The following is an 18,669-nucleotide window of genomic DNA, read 5'->3' on the forward strand; positions in this document are numbered from 1 at the left end:
TCAGTGCTTGAATATGATAGTGGAGAGAAGGTTATTATAATTCATTAACCTGCAGTCTTCTGGGTCTCTAACCTAGATGGTGGGGGGAAACTCCTGTAGCAATATACCTACCCTGTGGTCTCTGAGCTCCTATTGAAGTACTGCACTGTAACTTACACTTCGGTTCCAAGCTGGGCCTTCACACTTGCTGACATTACTCCTGGTCTAGTGCTCTGTAAGTACTTGTGAGCTAAGCCACTTGGAGCTGCATGCATGCCTGTGTAGGAAATGAAATCTAGAGGTGGTCTTGCAAAATTGCTGCTGGTTCTTGCACAGCAGGATCTAAGACTGAGACATGCATGGTAAAACATATCAAGGCATGCCCACGAGTCTATGTTCTTTTACTTCCCATCAGTATTGTGGTTGAAGACAAATGAAGACCAACTGACAGGGCCCTGTCCACATCTGAGAATGTCTGACTTGGGAAAGTGTGCTAACAGTAAACACTGGACAATGTGTTCCTGACTTCTTTATGCTGACGAATCCACTGTGATCATGACCTCAGAAGTGGATCAGTTGAAATTGATAAAAATCTATTTCAATTTTTGAATGGCCTCCTAAGTCATTACCTGATCAAGACAAGCTGGCAGATTGTGTGATGAAGTTAAAAACCATTCGGTTATCTGAATGTACTGTGGGTTGGAAGGCTCAGTGATCCTATTATGTTCATGAATCTCAGAAGGGGTTCAGATGCTGGTTGGAGTCATTCCTACACCATCCTGCAAATGTATCCATATCAGGCGTGGATATCAACTTCCTTAGCCGCCTCTACATCTGGCATTCTGAGTTATAGACATGCCTATTTGTAGGCTGTCATTTCTGTATCTACATAGCCATCCATGAACCTGCACCTGGTGAGCTATGTGATCTGTACATGCATATTGATGAAATCCAGGCAGACAATGCTAGAACAGACCAACTTTGTTTCCAGAGAGCTTTGGGAAGAAAACCTCAAGAACCAAAACACTTACCATCCGTGCTGAATTTGCCATCCAGAGCGCAGTTTTGGGGTTCCTCATAGAAATCCTCAGTATTAAAGCTGATTGGAAATGCTTCTAGGTGAAACTGCTTCTTGTTCCAGCCTCACATGAAGCCAACATTGTGTTCAGCCATTTGTGAGCCAGTGAATGCCCTGAGCCAGTGTTGCTGTGACATACAAACACCCAAATTCCTAATTACAACCTAGAACATTACCAAGGATGTATGTATTAGAAGAACCTTTTTATGGGTTTTTTTTCTTAAATGCTTCTGCTCCTTTGGTTGAAGACACAAGTTAAGGGCAAGAGAATTGGTACTGCTCACACTAAACTCAATGAGGAGGTAGGCAGGGGATAAGAGGTCTCAAACAAGGAACTGGGAAGGCTGTGCCAAGACCAATATCCTAGGGAAATCGTGCTACATTAGTGCGTTGTGCTCGATAAAGCTCACACTGGTATGTGTTGGAGCTTTAGGACTTCCTGTAATAGTGTTGAGTGTTTATCAGGGAAACTTAATGGGTCCAGCCACTTCTGAGACTTAGTTTCAGAAGCAACTGCTGAATGAAACATCAGTGTTGGCATTGTAAACAGACACTTTCATGACCACTTGGGCAGCACAGAGTTAATGGGTTCTGGCAGCCTAGTCTGGCAAGTGCCAGACCCAAATAACCTGTTGGTAGTCCAGTTTTCCTGAGTGGGGTTGCTTACCATTGCAGTGGTTCTTGACTTTGACTACAAAGAGCACATGGGTACTTGAATTTTGGATACTGGTGATAAGCCTCCTATTGAGCCTGGTCATGAGCAAACAGTACTAGATTTGTCCTCCCAACTTAGCCATTTAAATCCTAAACTTAAAGGCCCCAGTTTCAGACACCAATGTTAAAACGTTAAGTTATTAGTGGTTAAACAAGAAGTGGTTGTATCAAGTTTATTGGCAACTCTCAAACTAGAGACTTGGGAGAGGGTACATGGAAGATGATGCTCCCTCTTTGCTTTCTGCTTCCTATGTGGTCATCTGTACTAGCAGTTGTTGCTAGTTTCATCTCTGACCAGATGCCAGACTACTGCCCGATGCTGAATTACGAACTTCCAAAATAACTCCCTCACAAGCAGCTCTCCCAAGGAGCATCAGGAATAGCAGTAAAGAACCAAATTGGATAATCTGATTCAACAGAAATGTAGACTTAAGGTTCATAGGAGGGTCAGTTATTAACCATGGCATTAAAAAAACTGAAGATTAGTCCTATTTCCTTGAACTTTGCAGTTATTTTTCAGGGCATCTGAATATGTTCAATTGAATTAATCCCTAGATTTACTCCAGAGCTTAGGCTTTCTGGAACCCGGAGTAAAGTATGTCTGAACATATCAAAGTAGGGTTTCAATGTCAATTTTTGGAGACTGAATAGGATGCTAAGAGACTGGGGGGAAAAACAATCACATTTCTCTGACCATGTAAAGCAACGGGAAATAAATTCTGGGTTTGCAGTAGCTTTGACTTCATGTGTGACATACATTTTATCCAGGCTATGTCAAGTGCTAGGCCCAAATGGCCTACAGCCTGAACATATCAATATGGCTTGATGCTGGTACAGCCCCACTTAGTATTCTGCACTTCACCATGTTAATTCTGTTAAGTGTTGTATCTTGTGCTGCAGCTAGTATCCAGAGTTAGTAACTCCCATCCCACTCTTGGTAAGAGCAATCTTCAAAGATGCTGGTTGAATGAAAAGATGTTGGTCAAGATACTCATTCTCTTTTGGTGCTATTGAAACATTCATTTTCAGACAACATCTTTGTGTGAATTGGCCCCTGTTTGATGTCACCTAAACCTAAGGGGTGCTTGATCCTGAATGACCATAAAATATTCAAGGTAATAAAGCTCAATCATGCCCAAACACACTATCTGGGCTTTTGTACCGAGTGTGAAAGAATCCAGCCTCTGAATGGGGTCAGCCCCCAAAAAGGGTGATGTACAACACCACCACAGCAACCAACGTGGCATTCTGCAAAAGGGGGTCTATTGTTGGCTCTGAAGTCTTATATCTGTGTATCATACTAAGGACATGATGTCATGCAGATGTGTCTAATGTACCTACTGCATTTGAGCATCAAACATGTTCACTTGGCATTGGTGCTGCTATTAGACCATCCAGACAATCTCCCAGGATGCCTGCTTTTGAATAACCTGATCTGTGAACCAGGGACCATGATTTGCAGTGCTTGGTAACTTTTTCGATAACCCATGTTTGCTTCTGTGCCTCTAGAATGCTGCAGTGGATTTCTGGCCAAGCAGAAGTTAGAGCACTGGCAGCTGGATTTAATCCCACAAGTGCTAGATGTTGCTTAGTGGCAGTCTTACCATATGTATCTAATACATGCTGCTTGAGTGTTGTATTTGTAAAACAAGTGTCTATGTTGGCTGATGTCATTTAGAGTAGGTCTGTGGCCATCTGGCGATTTGGTGTAGATAGGAAGGTTTTAAAACTTGGACTACCTTTGAGTTCCTTTCTAGGCACTTATAGGGAGCTGGGACTTGAACTGTATCTCCTGAGGGATGCCACCCAAGATTCTAGTTCAGCCTCTTGTGCCACAATACTGGCCTGAAGGTAAAAATTCTGGTGAGCAAAGTTTTATTTTTGAGGCTTGCTTCCTTGTTCCATGAGTGTTTGGCTGATCCACACATAAGCCTGTTTCTACCTAGCTACGCTAATGCTTGCTCCTCCGAGTAATAGATAATGTTGCAGGTAACATGGATGAAGGTGCACTGCATGTATTCAGAGCTGACATCCAGGTTTAGAGTTGCTTATGGGGTGATCTTCTCTTGCCATGTGTCCTATGTCAGAATGTGATCTGGGAAAAGCATGGTCACATGTAGTCATAAGGGCTGTTCCTTACTCAACGGAAAAGAAGCCCTGCTTTATCAAGAGCCAAAATGCCTTTCCTGCAAGACACTAAATGAACATACTAAGGTAGGAGTATAGATCCTGTAGGAGCAAAGGGAAAACAACCAGGATCTTCACCAATTCTGGGCCAGAAGCTTCAGTGTGGCTTTGTCCTGGAGTTGTCTGACCCAGTTCAAGAATGGGCAAATGTAGCTTTGTTCCTGCCTCATCTGACTCAAGTTTTAGAGCATGGTATGAGCACCCATTTGGTAAGCAGCTGGCATGTTTTGTAGGATTGGGTTTGGCAACCTCGGGCAGCCATAAAGGCTGTGTTACCTTCTCAGAGGACATAGCCCTGTTCCTGCTTTGCCCTGAAAGGTTGATGGAGGTTTTCTTTGTCTGGGTATCGATAGTCTGAGAAATACCAGAACTATGCTGAAGTTTTTTAGGCTAGTGAGATGAGTGTGACTCTACTTTGTTGCTGCTCCCTATAAGTGAGGACAAACATTAAAGTATCATGAAATAATGCCAAAATTAGGGTGATCTGTATGACTAAATCTGGACTTGAACTGAAAGGAACAATCACTTTAAGACAGACTCAGACTGCCACAAATAACTTTTGAAACCTAAACAACCTTGTTAAAACAGAATTCAAGTCTCTTTGATAAGAATTAGTACAAGAAAGTATCTCAGCACTTGAGGAATTTGCCACAGAAAGCATAGAGAACTTGCGATGAAAAATCCTGTCACAGTTCAATCCTGCAGTGTACTTGAGCTTAAACACTCAAATTTGAAAAAGCTTTTAAAAGACGTTCTACAAACTGGTCAGATTTTCATACTATGCTCTAAGATTAATATACTTGAACTGCTGACTTGCTCGTACTTTCTGCATTTGTCAATCTAACCTACTATGATAAAATAATCACAACCAGGTACTTAAACTCAAATCTAAGGGAAAATAGGAGCTGTAGTAACTGGTCTGAATTTCCTATTTGGGAGTTTGTGTAAAGAAGATCATTCTGGTAAACTTGTATTAAGGGAGGAGGTCAAAGAGAGTGAAAGCTCCAGAAAGAGTGAAAGGGAAAGGGCCTCTCCTAGGTCTGTGGTTTTTCCAAGTGAAGGAGTCAGGAGAAATGGGGAAGAATCCAAGCCCCTTGTGGCCCTCCCAGGGAACTCTGCAGATGGGGACCAGAAGCCATGGCTAATAGTAACTTGGTCTATCCAATGTTGTTATCACTCAAGATTGCCCCTTTGTGCTTTCATCTACAAAATTCTTTCAGTTGATATTACAGATTAAGTTCCTGGGAGCCATTTCCTCATCCCCTTACCAGGCATCATGTTATGCTAACACAAAACAGGTGTTCATTCTGGAGTTAAAGGCTCCAATTCCTAAGGCTCCATCCCACTGGGAATGTGAATGAAAGTTCTGGATCATGTATTGCCCGTCTGTAAGATAGGAGAAAGTGTCCTTCGGCAGGTGGGTCTTCTGACCATTTCCTCCTGCCTGTTGACATGGGGAGGTCCTGTGCTCTTGACAGTGAAAAACTGTTCTGATCCCTGAGTTGCTGACTCCTGAGCCAACTGCTTAGTAATTCTGTGGTACCAGGGAGCTGCTTGCCAATCCTACCTGCCAAACAAGTAGCCAAGGTGTTGATGCACCCTGTGACTCATGTATTGCCAAGCAGGTTATCTCCAAATGGCGCACTGAGAAGGACCTGTATAAAATAGTACCTAGGGCACTGATGCACCACAGCACTTAGCTAAGAGGAAATGACACTGATGGAGGAATCTTGAGGGAATGCAGGCATTTAAAAACTCTTCAACTTATATAAAATGGGTAGATGTCACATTTCTCATGATGCAGACTGTGAGACATGGGCTTCCCAGTTTTCCATGTTTCTTCCTCTATCTTTTCCCTAAGTTATAAGTGGAGAGACTATGGGGAGCTTGTGTGACGATGGACCTAATGCCTCAATACAGAGCTGGAGGCAGTCGGGGGCAGAGCAGCTGTAAAAACTGGGGTCACAACTCTGTCTCAATGCCTGCTTGCCTGGCCGTTTGAAGCAGTAGAAGATGGCAGAGAAGACACAAGCAGTGCTCTGAACTCATGTGGGGAATCTGGGGAAGTCTCTCCAAAGACCATGCGAGTCACTCCCAAAAAGATACTCCAGGGTAAATGTGGAGACTTGGCCATTCCTTTTTGAGGAATGTTGTCAGGTGACAATGACAGTATCAATGACCTAATAGGTGGTTTGTGGCTAAGTTAGCTTAGACTGAGGTACTTGCCAAGGAATAGCCTCATTCTGGGCTCCTCTAGTTGTCTCCAGACTTGCCCCATCCAGAGCTTTGTCCCAAAGGGAAACTAAATCACAGAAAACAATGATACCTTCTCACCACTAGCTGCTGGTGTGCTGGAGGGGAGCTAATTGCAACACACCTAGACGTGGCAGCACATGTGAACCTGTAGTGCTTGCCTGTGTCAGCAGCCTGAGGCCAACAAATGAAGCAGACTTGAAGTTTTAATCAGTGGATGAAGAGGAACTCGTTTAGCCAGGAAAGGAAAGTGTTTACTTTTGCTCTTCCATGAAGGCATTGGCTTGATGGCCAGGTCCATGGTCCTTCCCCAAGATCAGCGAATACCCTCATGAGGGGTGACTTCGTGTTGCATGTGAAATGGATTCCAATGAAATGGCTGGAGCTGTCAATTCAAGTACTCCACACTATATCTGGTCTGAGCAGCATGGCTTCAAGGCCTACATAACCTTGCAGGCGAGGGGTACTCTGGATTTCGGACTAGTACCTTCAGCTGGCATTTGGGATGAAACTGGGACTCCTTAACTCAGGGCAGCACTAACAATGCCAGCCTACTCAAAGATGTGGGAGGCTTGTGTTGTAGGAATGTTGGCCCTTCTAGAATTACCTATTTGGAATGATTTTGGCAACTTTAAAATGCATCCTTGAATCCTGACAGCGTTCTCCACTTCTCCAGGTTGAACTTGTTCTCTCAGGTATGACAGGCCGTAAATGCTCATGCCTAGGTCTGCTGGTGACCTCTGTTCTGTGAGGGTCAGGAATGACTGAGGAATGACAGCTGCAAGTTCCCGGGTAGAAGGTAGTGTTTGAGATGGATGTGGCTGACTTGGAGGTGGCGTCCCCAGGTTGCCTTTAGACAATGTGATGAAAGTGACTTTGCACTGCGTGATGGAATAAATGTATAGTGCAACAATCTTCAAGGCTTAATGGCCTTCTGTGTTTGACAAGGTAAAGGTCAAGGTTTAAGCACCTGGGAAGCCTGTATAAATGCGCTTGAGGGGTATACACCACACTGAACTCCTTTTCAACATCCTGTTCCATATTCCAGCCCAAAGAATTTGTCTCTGAACCAACATTTAAAAGCAGGTGATTCTTAGTGTTGGAAGAGCTACCCAGCTCAAGTTAATATTTGAATGTTCATGTGGCAAGTCCACACGCACAGCAGTCGAGCTATGGTGGGGATCAAGTTAATATTGCAGGATGTGTGGGTCATGGATCCTTAGCAGAAACAGCAGTGTGCTGCCTGTGGGGTAGGGAGAGTCCATCTGCATTGAGCTCTGCATCATACTGCCCAGTGTTTCACGAGCATGAGAAGGTCTGCCTTGCAAGTGTTGTGGCTTAGCATGTACATACTGTAGCTGAATGGAAAGAATCTCAGCCCGGAATGAGCTGAGCATGGACTGTCCTACACAGACTTCTGTAGAAACTAGTGACCAGATACTCAAAAGAGCAGATTAGATCATTAGCTGTTCTTCAGGGTTGGTTTCAGATGCTAAGGCATCCGGTAACTGTAGGAGATCAGTAACGTCCCTGTGTCCTACCAGGAGTCCGTTGGTCTGAGTGTCACATCTTCCTGTATGAACGGAGGAATGTATATATGAGGGTGGGTTGGTCAGGGCAGACAGAAGTGAACTGCGAGGGGAGAAATGGCTGGAATTTTCTACGAGAGAACAGCAATGAACTGAGTAAGTTGTTTTTCTGAGGAAGCATGGGCAGCTTTATCTCTGGAGCATCTGTGTAAATTGCTTTTGTGGAGACCTTTAGGGAACTGGAGTATAGAGCCCTGGATGGAGGTAGATTGCTGTGGAGAGGAAATGTCCAAGTGGTGCTTAATGAGGACCAAAAGCTAGAGTAATCCAGAGTGCTCTATGACCTAGAACTCCTGTGAAAGTAGGAGCTATAGTTCTTTCGGTGCGTTGACTGTCACAATACATGTATTTTTCTAATCCCAACATCATTGTCACCTGTCAGAGAATCTACAAGGAATTAAAATGCATGTATCTGAAGCATCAGTTTGTTTCATGTACAGTTTTCAAACATGAGGGCTGTTGTTGGCCTTAGGGCTCATAGTCTTTTAGGCAAGATCATGTAAGCATGAAAGCCTGGGAGATAGAACAAGTTGAAGCTCACAATACTCCTGCACTCCAGTGTGGCCGAATTTGCAGGTAGAAGTCCAGCTTTGTTCTAGTGACAGTTCTACTGGGACTGTGATACTGGGGTAAAACCTAATGCCAATCCTCATGGTTGTCAGATGAATTCAGACAGAGGACAACCATACTAGAACTTCCTGGTTTATGACATTTTGGGGCTTTCCAGAAGCTGAAAAGTTAGACCATGAATTCACCATGTTCAGTTCTAGTCAAAATTGTTAGCTTCATTTTTCTCCTTTAATGAGCCTCCAAGCTTGTGTTATCACGTCGGCAGTGTAAAAGCCAACAACTTCTGAAAGGTGACATACAGCCCAGGTGCTAACTGGATTCAATTTAGTGATGTCTACTTACCATTCATGGAGGTCTATGTAGGGACTGTATTACATGGATCATGACTAGAGTAACATGTCAGTGTTGCATTTCCTTAATGCTTGTGCATGACAGCTCCTTAATGGCTGGAGGTCAGCCATCTTGGGCCTGAGGTTTGAGCAGCTGTAAACATCCTAAACAGCATAGGAGGGCTGAAGTTCCCAGTGTTGTTGCCAAAGACCCAGATCAGCAGAATTCTCCTCAGCAGAATTGCTTTATGTAGAAACTACCCCGTAATTGTTCTCATTTTGGTGGTTTTAGAACATAGTGGTATGGCTGAGCAAATCGCTTGGTGAAACAAAGACTCACATCCAAGAAACTAGACCTCAATTTGGTCTACCAAAGGTGTTTAAATGTGAAAGGAAACAGGAACAAGGTCAAGGTCTGCACTTCAATGCCGTGGTATGGTGGTTCTCCTAAGATTTGGGTGAGAGGCAAACATGGTTGTAAAATGCCTAAATCTAAAATTAAGATGAAGGATATAACATCTAAAACCTTGACACTACTTGTTTAACCACTAGTTAACTGACATTCCTGCTGTGACTCAAGAAGGGAGTCTGAAGGCAGAAAGGACAGTGTAATAGCCAACATTTGACCCTCTAGTGGTAATTGGGTCTAGTCCTGCGGATCCATATGTGGGACAACTTGGAAAAATGGCTTGCATGGATTCACAAGGGACAAGCCACCTGTTCATTGCCTTTCTGCCTGAACGCTGTTACTGGGCACTAACAGCAATGGGTGAGGAGCATCTTGGACCAAGGCAAGCTGGTAGGGTGGCAGAGCACAGGCCATCAGGTACTAGCATGTGGCAGTATAATAGTGACAATGGCTTGAGCAAACACAAAACAGAAGCTGAGTGTTGCTAAAGTCTACCTTACACACTAGGCTAGACTGTGCCCCTAGTCATTCATACGGTCTTATTTTGGCTAGTCATCCTTGACCAAGACACTTAAAATAATGCAAAATATTCAGATAGCTGCCACTGTGGTTGGCATCTTCTCTGTTCCAGGGTTTATTCTAGTGTTCATTGACCGTATACCCAGCAGAGTGATCTCAGAACAAATGCCATGGAAGGATTGCAGCATTTAGATTTCTTTTCCTTTTGTTCTGGTTGCTATACATGAACTACCAATTTGGCAGCAAGTTGTACACCAGTGAATCCCACAAGGTTATCCATACCTCTTGGGAACAATTCACAAGAGAAAACTAAGTGAATTGCTTCCTTAGGCTATCTTAGTAAATAACTCCCTCCTGCCTTCTAGTCTACTGGCATGAAAATGCTAGGTTATGTATTGTATCTTTACATTCTCTGGAATCCATTCTGCATGGCCCATGGTAATCCATGAAGTGTGGAGCTTCCATTGTCCAATCGTAAATGGGCCAAGGCTACAGGATGAGACTGCTGTCTCTAAACCAAGTTGCCATGGTCACCTGGACCTGATCTCTAACTCTTGGTACTGCAATGGTATTCTTGATTATTCAGAGAACTGCTTCTCTTACACTATACCTGAAGCAACAAAATGGTCGAGAATTGCTCAGTGAAATAAGTCCGTCCCCAAAAGACAAATGTTTTAAGACAACTTAATATGTGTATAAGGCAAACAATCATATGCATATGTTCTACATGAATTGTAGAATGGAAAGTGGCATACTAGGAAGTGAAAGATACATTGCAGCATGTATCTATTCCCAAACAAAAGGGTCCCTGTGGAAGCTAAATATACCTTGACAGTATGATACTGGGTTTTCTACCCAGTGGATAGTATATTGGGATTATTATAAAGTTAAGGTGTAAATGGTAGGGATAATTTATTTTGGTCGTGTCTGCTGGTTTTGGGGGGGGTTTTGAATGGAGGGTATAGGGGGGTATGGGAGTGGTAAAAAGTGTAGGTAATATATTGTTTAAAGGATATTTTTGTGGAAATTATTTGGATATGATGCATGAATATTATACTGGAGGTTTAAAGGGAGAAGATTGTGTAAAGTCAGGTTTTGGAGTTTGCGGATGGTTTTGATTGGAAATGGAAAGGAAATGTGTAATTGATGTGGGGGGGTGGAAAGGGTATGGTTTGTGGGGGGTTGATGTATTGGATGTGCTTAAAGGTGTGTAGATGGGATGTGGATTGATGATCAGTTAATACCTGTTGATGGAGGTGGGTGGTTGAGATGTGTTGTTTTTGTGGAAGAGTATGGGGTGGGATTGGAGGGGGTGGGGGGGTATTTGTCATTATAATAAGTATTTTTGTGGGCAATGGGGTAATTTGTTGGGGTTTTATTGAGATTAATGTTTGATGGGATTGGGGTGGGTGATTGATGGTTTGGGGGGGTGTGGGTAGGGAGGGTGTGTTGGATGATGGAAGGTGGGGTGGGGAGTGGGGGTGATGTGGAATTATTTGAGGGTATCCTTATGGGCATAAATGTTTGGGATCAGACTGCCGAAGGTTGGAGTGTGGGATTAGGTATGTAGGTGGGCATCATAACTGGGCCGCGATACACATGTGAAGTGGTATGTTGATAGGGCAGGGATCGGTACGGAAGAATTGAAGTCTCTCGTGAATTGTAAAAGCTGGCTGCCAAAGCATAAATTATGAGAATAAAAAAAATCCAGAATGCAATCACATTGACCTCCAGGTGTCTGAATCAAGTTCAGCACGAAATTGTAGTCTTATCTGCTAAATTGAAAAGACCTTGCAATGCTGAGTTCTCAACATCAAAGACTAAGCCTCTAGGCCTCCCCATCTCCTGGAACTCTCTGGTCACCTCATTCAAGACCTCTGAAACCTTAGGAACCCGATAGTTAGCCGCATGATCCGCTCAGATTGTTCTTCCCTTAACCTTGGTCCCATTAAGATTGTCAATAGCCAGAATTGTGCTCCTTTGGTCTTCATAGCAGAAGCCTTGGAATTTTCCAGTCTTGTTCCACATGCCCATATTGTCAACACACACAAACGATATCTCCTTCTGCCAGTTAATAAGGAAGCCCTCCCAGAAAGATCCAAATGCTTTCTTTATATTCTGAGTTGCAAGACACCTGATCCGCCAACCCGAGCTGGACTTCCCACTCATTCAGTTCATTAATCAGCTTCACCTTCACTAATGGATTCATCGTTATCAGGCTCGCCCTCAGCATCTAGGACTTGCCCAGTGAGAAATGTCCTGTCTATTCACAAGTTCAACCTTTATAAAGGTTTATGGAAAGAGGGTAGGAAGGCATCTTTGGTTAGTTCCTTCAACCAATAATGACACTGATTGTCTAAAAGACATGCCTAATCCTATTGACCTTCCAACCATGTCAGAATTCACATTCCCAATATAGTGTTGAAAGTTAACCTTAGGGCAGATAAGCTCTAGGTCCTGCTTACCAGGTAGTAGGCAGAGGCCTGGGTGCTTCCCCACAGCTGCACTTACCCTCACTCCACTCTCAAGAGTGTAGACTGCTTTTTCTCCCCACATCCTAGAGTTCGTGGATTTTGAGTGGGATCACATTCAATCTGACTTCTGGTAACATGGACATTTCAATGTTGATTCTACTGATCCTGGAACATGGTACATTTCTCCATCTTTTAGTGTGTCTTTAAACGTTGAATAATTATTGGATCTTCCACATCCTTGTTTAGGTTTTATTTCAAGGTATTCAAGGTAGTTCTCCCTATCGTGAATGGAACTGTTCTTAGCAGTTTGTTCTTAGTATGCACAAACAACCCATGGCTAAGCCCATAATTTATCTTGGTTGATCTTTGTATTCTGCCGCCTTGTCAAAATCATGAGCTCCAATGTCTGGGCCTTTTGGCTCTCCCATAGATGCAATCATGTCATTTGAAACAGGTATACTTGACTTCCTAGTTTCCCATTTTACTCTTAAACCCTGTTATAAATAAATCACATAGTAACATTACATGGGGTTTCTAAGATGTCAGGTGATTCCTCCACTCTAATCAAACATCTTTGCCTTCATGGGGGAAATTGCCAGTAATCTTTTCTACTTTGTCATTTCGGTCATTCCCACCCATGGGTCCAGATGGCAATAGTTTATCTTATATCTTATTTAGCTACCTACAGAATGTAAGCAAATGAGTAGACAAGGGGAGTGAACAAGCCACTAAAGCCAAAGGGAGGTTTTTCATAGAATTGCTAACCTGATTTCCAGAGACGTTTCTAGAAAAAACTGTAGGCCAGGTCATGAAAAGAAACCTAGATATGGAAGTCCAGAGTGTGACTGGGGACAGGACACTGTACAGTACTGAGAATGGGTCCATGGAAAGTAAAGAAATGGAAAGATGCTGTTGGTAAAGCACAACCTCAGTCAGTTGTACTTGGAGTTGGAGCATTTGACTTCTGTTGGCAAGTCAATGAATTGCCCTTTAATCTTAGCCAATGTTATTATGTTTAGCCTTTCATGTTGAAGGTTCCTAATGGTGACGATGTATTATAATATCAGATTTTAGTAAACTGATGTCTTCTAATGCAGTGTCTTGGATCCTGTCACCATGTAGTCTACTAAAGTCATCTGTAGATTCCTGTTGACATAGAGCCTCAAGAATGAAAGTTCGAAGTTGGAGTGTCTGCAATTAACACTTCTCCTTTCTGAGCATTCTGAATGGTATCTGAAGATGCCTGGTGTGGAAAGGAACTGCTTGCCTAGCACATATTAGCATTAATCTAAGTACACTTTGCCTGTGACCACAGTCCATAAAGAACAGCCTTTTTCCTATGTATACTAAGCATTGCAAGAACCCCCAGAGAATAGCATAGAAGTTGTGTTAGCAGGAAACAAACCTTACACCAAGAAAAGCCTAGCTCCTGACAAAATCACTGCCTTTTCTACAATAGCAAGAAAATATTAACTGAAAGTTGGCTTCCTTCACACAGTGGTATACTGAGGACTTGGCTTGGTTTTGATGGCATACAGAGGCAGCATGAGGCAGATGGTCCACAGAAAGTAGCAGTTTTTGTGCATATAGATTCTGTATGCCATGGCTACATCTTCTAAATACTGATTATCAGTCATGTGTATGACTCCATTTTGTTATGACTCGATGCTACACTTTATGATGCTTTGTAGTAGGTCTCAACAGATGTCTGCATGTCTTACAATATAAATTCTAGTTGTAAACATTCCTGTCTAAATTCTCTTGGAGGGGTTGTTATCTATTCCGTCTGTACCAAAATCAATCTTGCTTCTAATCACTCAACTGAAATAGTTTCTTACTATTTGACAGTATGAACTGTCAAATGTTATATGAATCATAGGAGGCCAGAGAGGCACATTCTCACACTTAGGAGTCACTGTAGTAATTGAACTGCTTTGGAATGAGGGTGTGACAGCAGTAGTGCTTGGGATATTGTTTGCTTCCTCTGCTACTTTTATAACTGCTGCCTATACTGATAGGATTCTAAATTACTTAGTGGTATGTTTGGTTTAGGAATATCCTTGGTGTTTATGGAAGGCTAGTTGAATTCCAATGACCTTGGTCTTGTGCCTCAAAATGCTTCCAGCCTCACAATCAAAATGTAGGTGTTTGTGCTATAGTCTGGGGTTTGGGATGAATTAAACTTACCTTCATCAGGAGACTTGGAATTGATCAAGTCCATCAGAAGCCAGTACCCAAACATTAAGGTTTAGAAGTAATACAAATATACTTGCTCCCAAGGCCTGAAGCTTAGGTCCATGGGTTAGACTTGGAGATAAATAAAAGTGAGGGCAAGATTGCATATAAAGTAGCTTGTATGAAAAAGTATCTTACAGAATCTCCAATGCCCCATCTGGAGTCTTTCCAAAGACAGACTTCAGTGCTCACTAAGACCAAACTACTCAGATCTGTGACCAGTTGGGATTTCATTTAAGCATAAAATGCCAGGGAGATGGTCTGCAGTACTTCACAAGGAAACCTGATCATGGGGCCCTTAACACGTCACTGATAAGGTACAGATAATACAATTTTACGGGTTGACATGATGCATCACAGAACTTAGCTGAGGGTGCGCATAGCTCTCACATGGTTAAAAACATTGCATCACATGAGCAACAGTTTCAAGATTGATTTCTTAAAAATAGTCTATAGAGCAAAGTAGAAGGGTCCAAGGTACTTTCTTGAAAAGGCAACATGTGGGAAAAACTGGAAAATTCTGGTTATAAGTGAAGCTCATGGGTTTTTTTCCAATTAAAAGTATTTTATTTTCCAGTCAAATGACTAGTTAACAAGAGGAGTAAATTTTATTAGACATGCTCTAATTATAAATCAATGCATTAAGGACAATGAAAGTAAGAATCAATCCTGGTTATACAATTTATAGAATCGTGCTGCAACTAGGCCAAAGGAATTGAGTGAGTGAACTGAATATCACACACCTTAGGACAGTGTTCCAAGCTGCACGTCTCGTCACCCATCCGTCTCCGCATGCGCCATGACTCATGGGTTCTTAATGGACTGGAAAACGAAGATGTGACAGTCTTATTAAAGCAAAAGTCACCTTGTCAGGTGTCAAGGTGAAGTGCTTGAGCAAGACATAGGCTTTCAGGAAGTGTCCTGAGCTACTCAGGCTTTCTTATTCCAACTGGGGGATGTTCACACAAGCAGAACTGGCTTATGACTTTACTTTGGCAGGCTCAAGCTGGACCTTGGTTTTGGTGGTGCACAGCTTAAAACTTGGGACTTTCTGTGGCTTTTCTCTCTTGGTGGGACTAGAACATAGGCAGCAATTTTGTAATCTGTAACCATCAGATGCTCATTATAAAGCAGAAGCCATTTGTGCCACTGTACATGAAACGGACACTACCAGCACATCTATATACCATAGCTTGGTCTTTGGCAGTGTATCATTCATTAGGATCCTTTGGAAAAGTGAGGGTGTCTACATATACACTAGTACCCAGTTGGAGTACCCACATGGGGAGGAATAGTGAGATAAGCCATTCTTGAAGTTTTCTTCCCCAGGAGTCCATCTCCATTGGGTTCATGTATAATATAAGAAAGGAGCCTGTACAATGAGGGTCCTTTATCAGTATCAACTGAAGTTCCATGGACACACTCACAGCCATCTTGGCTGGTATCAAGTGAATGGGACAATCTTTTGCCTGGGAACTAACGTGAGTTGTTGGGAGTGCAGTTGCTCCCTCTGACATAGAAATGGACCATATTAAAACAACCCAGGTAGATGGAGCATATGGAGGCTTTTCAGCTTATTTAAGGGTTCCTTAATTCACTCAAGACCTGTTAGCTAATAATTGGGTAACAGCCATCCACTGGACTTCAATCTGATACTTTTGGTGACACATGGTCACAAAGCTTCTCAAAGGGACAATGACTTAAGTTTCTGGGAAAGTTGTATATCTGGATGAGAGCCCAGGGCAGAAGCTGCCACCAGGTTGCCTGGACTGTTGTCATCCTCAGTAGATTCTCTGGATGTCTGCTGGCATTTTCATGTAGGTTGAATTCCATATCCAGCATCAATCCTTGAGTTGGTCTGAGTCACTTCTGACTTAAATGCCAGACCATTGTCACTTGGCAAGGAATGGGCTAATCCAAAGAAATAATGGCTTGTAAGAATTAAGCCCACATGAACACTGGCTGAAATCTTTAACCAAAACACAGGTGGAGGTTCTCCAGGGGTCATCAGAGTGGGGGAAATACAGACCACCCCTGGAACAGGCCAGAGGCTGTGTATCTATAAGGATCTAGGCTCATGTTATAGAAATGTGGCTGCCCAAAAAACCTGTCAAGAAGCCAAGATTCTTGTCTGAACTGACCTGATGGTCCCCTGCTCTCCTTGAAACTGTAGCTATTCACACCTGAGATGGTCTGCCTGACTGGGTGGACTGGGTCTAGGTCTTTCCTGCCTTGAGACTGCTCAATGGGGATATCCTGGCTTTCCACAACCCAAGCAAGCCTGTTGGCTCTTAGGGTCATCTGGGGTCATTTACCATGGCAACCAAAATCTCGCCATGACTTGACTTTCCACCTTTTGAGCTTTTAGTTACAGCATAGACAAGCTGCATCAATTAGTCCAAGAAGAACTTGTCAGGGCCTGCTTTTTTGTCACAACCCTTATGGTTCTAAGATTCTCAATAGTTGCACAAAATTATCTTAAGGCTCTGGGTCGGAGGTGCACAAGAAACATGAACTTCATGCTTACACATGGGTCCTGTGCAATTCCCAAACCTGAAACATGCAAAACGAATTCTGGTGATGCTTTAATCCCATTCTCCCTTTCCCATCCAGTTCCGTAAAGGTGGTCAGGGAAGAAGGATGGTCAGGGTTAGGGAAATGGAAGGGGAAGGGGAAATGGTTGTAGGACATGCTCCATGCAGCTGAGCTCAGGCACAAAACAGACTTCTGACAAAGATCAGTTATTAAACAACTAGATTACTTGTGATGTGGGCAACAGTGTTAAGTGCTGAACGTCACCAACAGGCCTCTCAACCCATGGGGATGTTAAGGATAAACCTCAGGTGACTTTCAGAAATGTTCTTGCTTGAACTAAGATATTTTCTGCTGTTAAGTCTTGGAACAAATCAGTAGTCTCAGATCTAACAAGAGACCTCACTTGCTTTCATGTTGACAAGAGGTCTAAGTGGAGGATAGTGTTATAACTTCTAAAGTGAAGTGTCTTGCAGTGACCTGAACTCGAGCTGACCCCAGAGGATCCTTAGCCTGTGAGGCCTCATGATAATGATCTCTCCCTGATGACTGTCTGGGGTTCCCTGATCAAGATTAGCTGTAGACAAAGTAAGCTGCACTTGCATGGTGCTGGGCTGCCTGACCTGTTCCTCAAAGAGGGTAAGGGCCTCATGTTGGTGATGGCTGCCAGAGTCCTAATGAGCTCAGCATGCTCTGGATCCTTGACTATCCTCCCTGTCTCTACCTGTGTGTACAATCCCTCTGGAGTTTTAACCATAGATGCAACATCTTCCCAGACATGGAGTATCATCAGACCTGTGGGGTTCCAGACAATCGAATCAGCAGGGACAGATCTGGTCCTGCTTGAGTGAAGGAATATAGATCTAGTATTCTTGATCCTACAGCCAAGCTGTTTAGTACCTAGCAATTACTGTCTTGTTTCAACTTTCCCTTCTTGAGAGATGAGTCTTGATGTTTCTACCACCTCCTGTGCACACACCTGGAGGATGTACTTTCAATTTCAATACATTGTTTTTTGACAGTCAAAGTTCTTTAGCAAGCATTTAGGGATGCAAGTTTCTTTCCTGAATCCAAAACAGTTTGATAAGAGGCTCCTAAACTTCTGAAATTAGACCACTGGAAGTAGATCAGCCTTTAGTGTCAAGACTTCTGATAAAGTTGAGGAAGATTAATTAGTTAACACTTCCTTCATATGAAAATCTCTATTTAGGCAAGACATAGAAATAAACTGAATTTCTTGTGCTAACAGGTTGATCAATAGTGCTGTGGGTTATTGGTGGATGCTATATTCTGAGATACGAAAAATGAAGATGAAGTAACATGTCAGTTGGAGCAGTGGCTGAGGATTCTTGTGAAGTAGTACACAGGTTGTCAAGCTTCGTATCTTCTGGAAATATTTGGCAAAAAGCAGCTACTAGGCACCTATTATCGTAGTAGAGTGCAATAGAAATTGGTGGTAGATCATGTCAGAGATCTGATGTCGTACAGGTCTCCAATAAAAGACAAAATCCAAGAGTAGATCTAAGGCTGAAAATCCTTGGAGACCATATGATTGGGCCTGGTTTTGGACAGACTGCTTGCCTTTTTAATCCTGGGTCAGTGCACCCATGTGTATGGTATTTTGGGTGATGGAGGAGTTGGACTGTATCCAACCACAGAAGGGACCTGGATGAACTTCAGAACACGAGGCTTGCTGCTGTTACACATTGTGGAGGAGCATGCTATTGTAATATTACTTTTGACAAAGCTGTATTTAATACCAACACCTGAAACTTGATGTTGATACAAGTTTGGCTGAATG

This window comes from Ochotona curzoniae, unplaced genomic scaffold (assembly GCF_017591425.1).
Source record: "Ochotona curzoniae isolate NIBS_2020 unplaced genomic scaffold, NIBS_Ocur_1.0 scaffold_4506, whole genome shotgun sequence".
Taxonomy (NCBI): Eukaryota; Metazoa; Chordata; class Mammalia; order Lagomorpha; family Ochotonidae; genus Ochotona; species Ochotona curzoniae.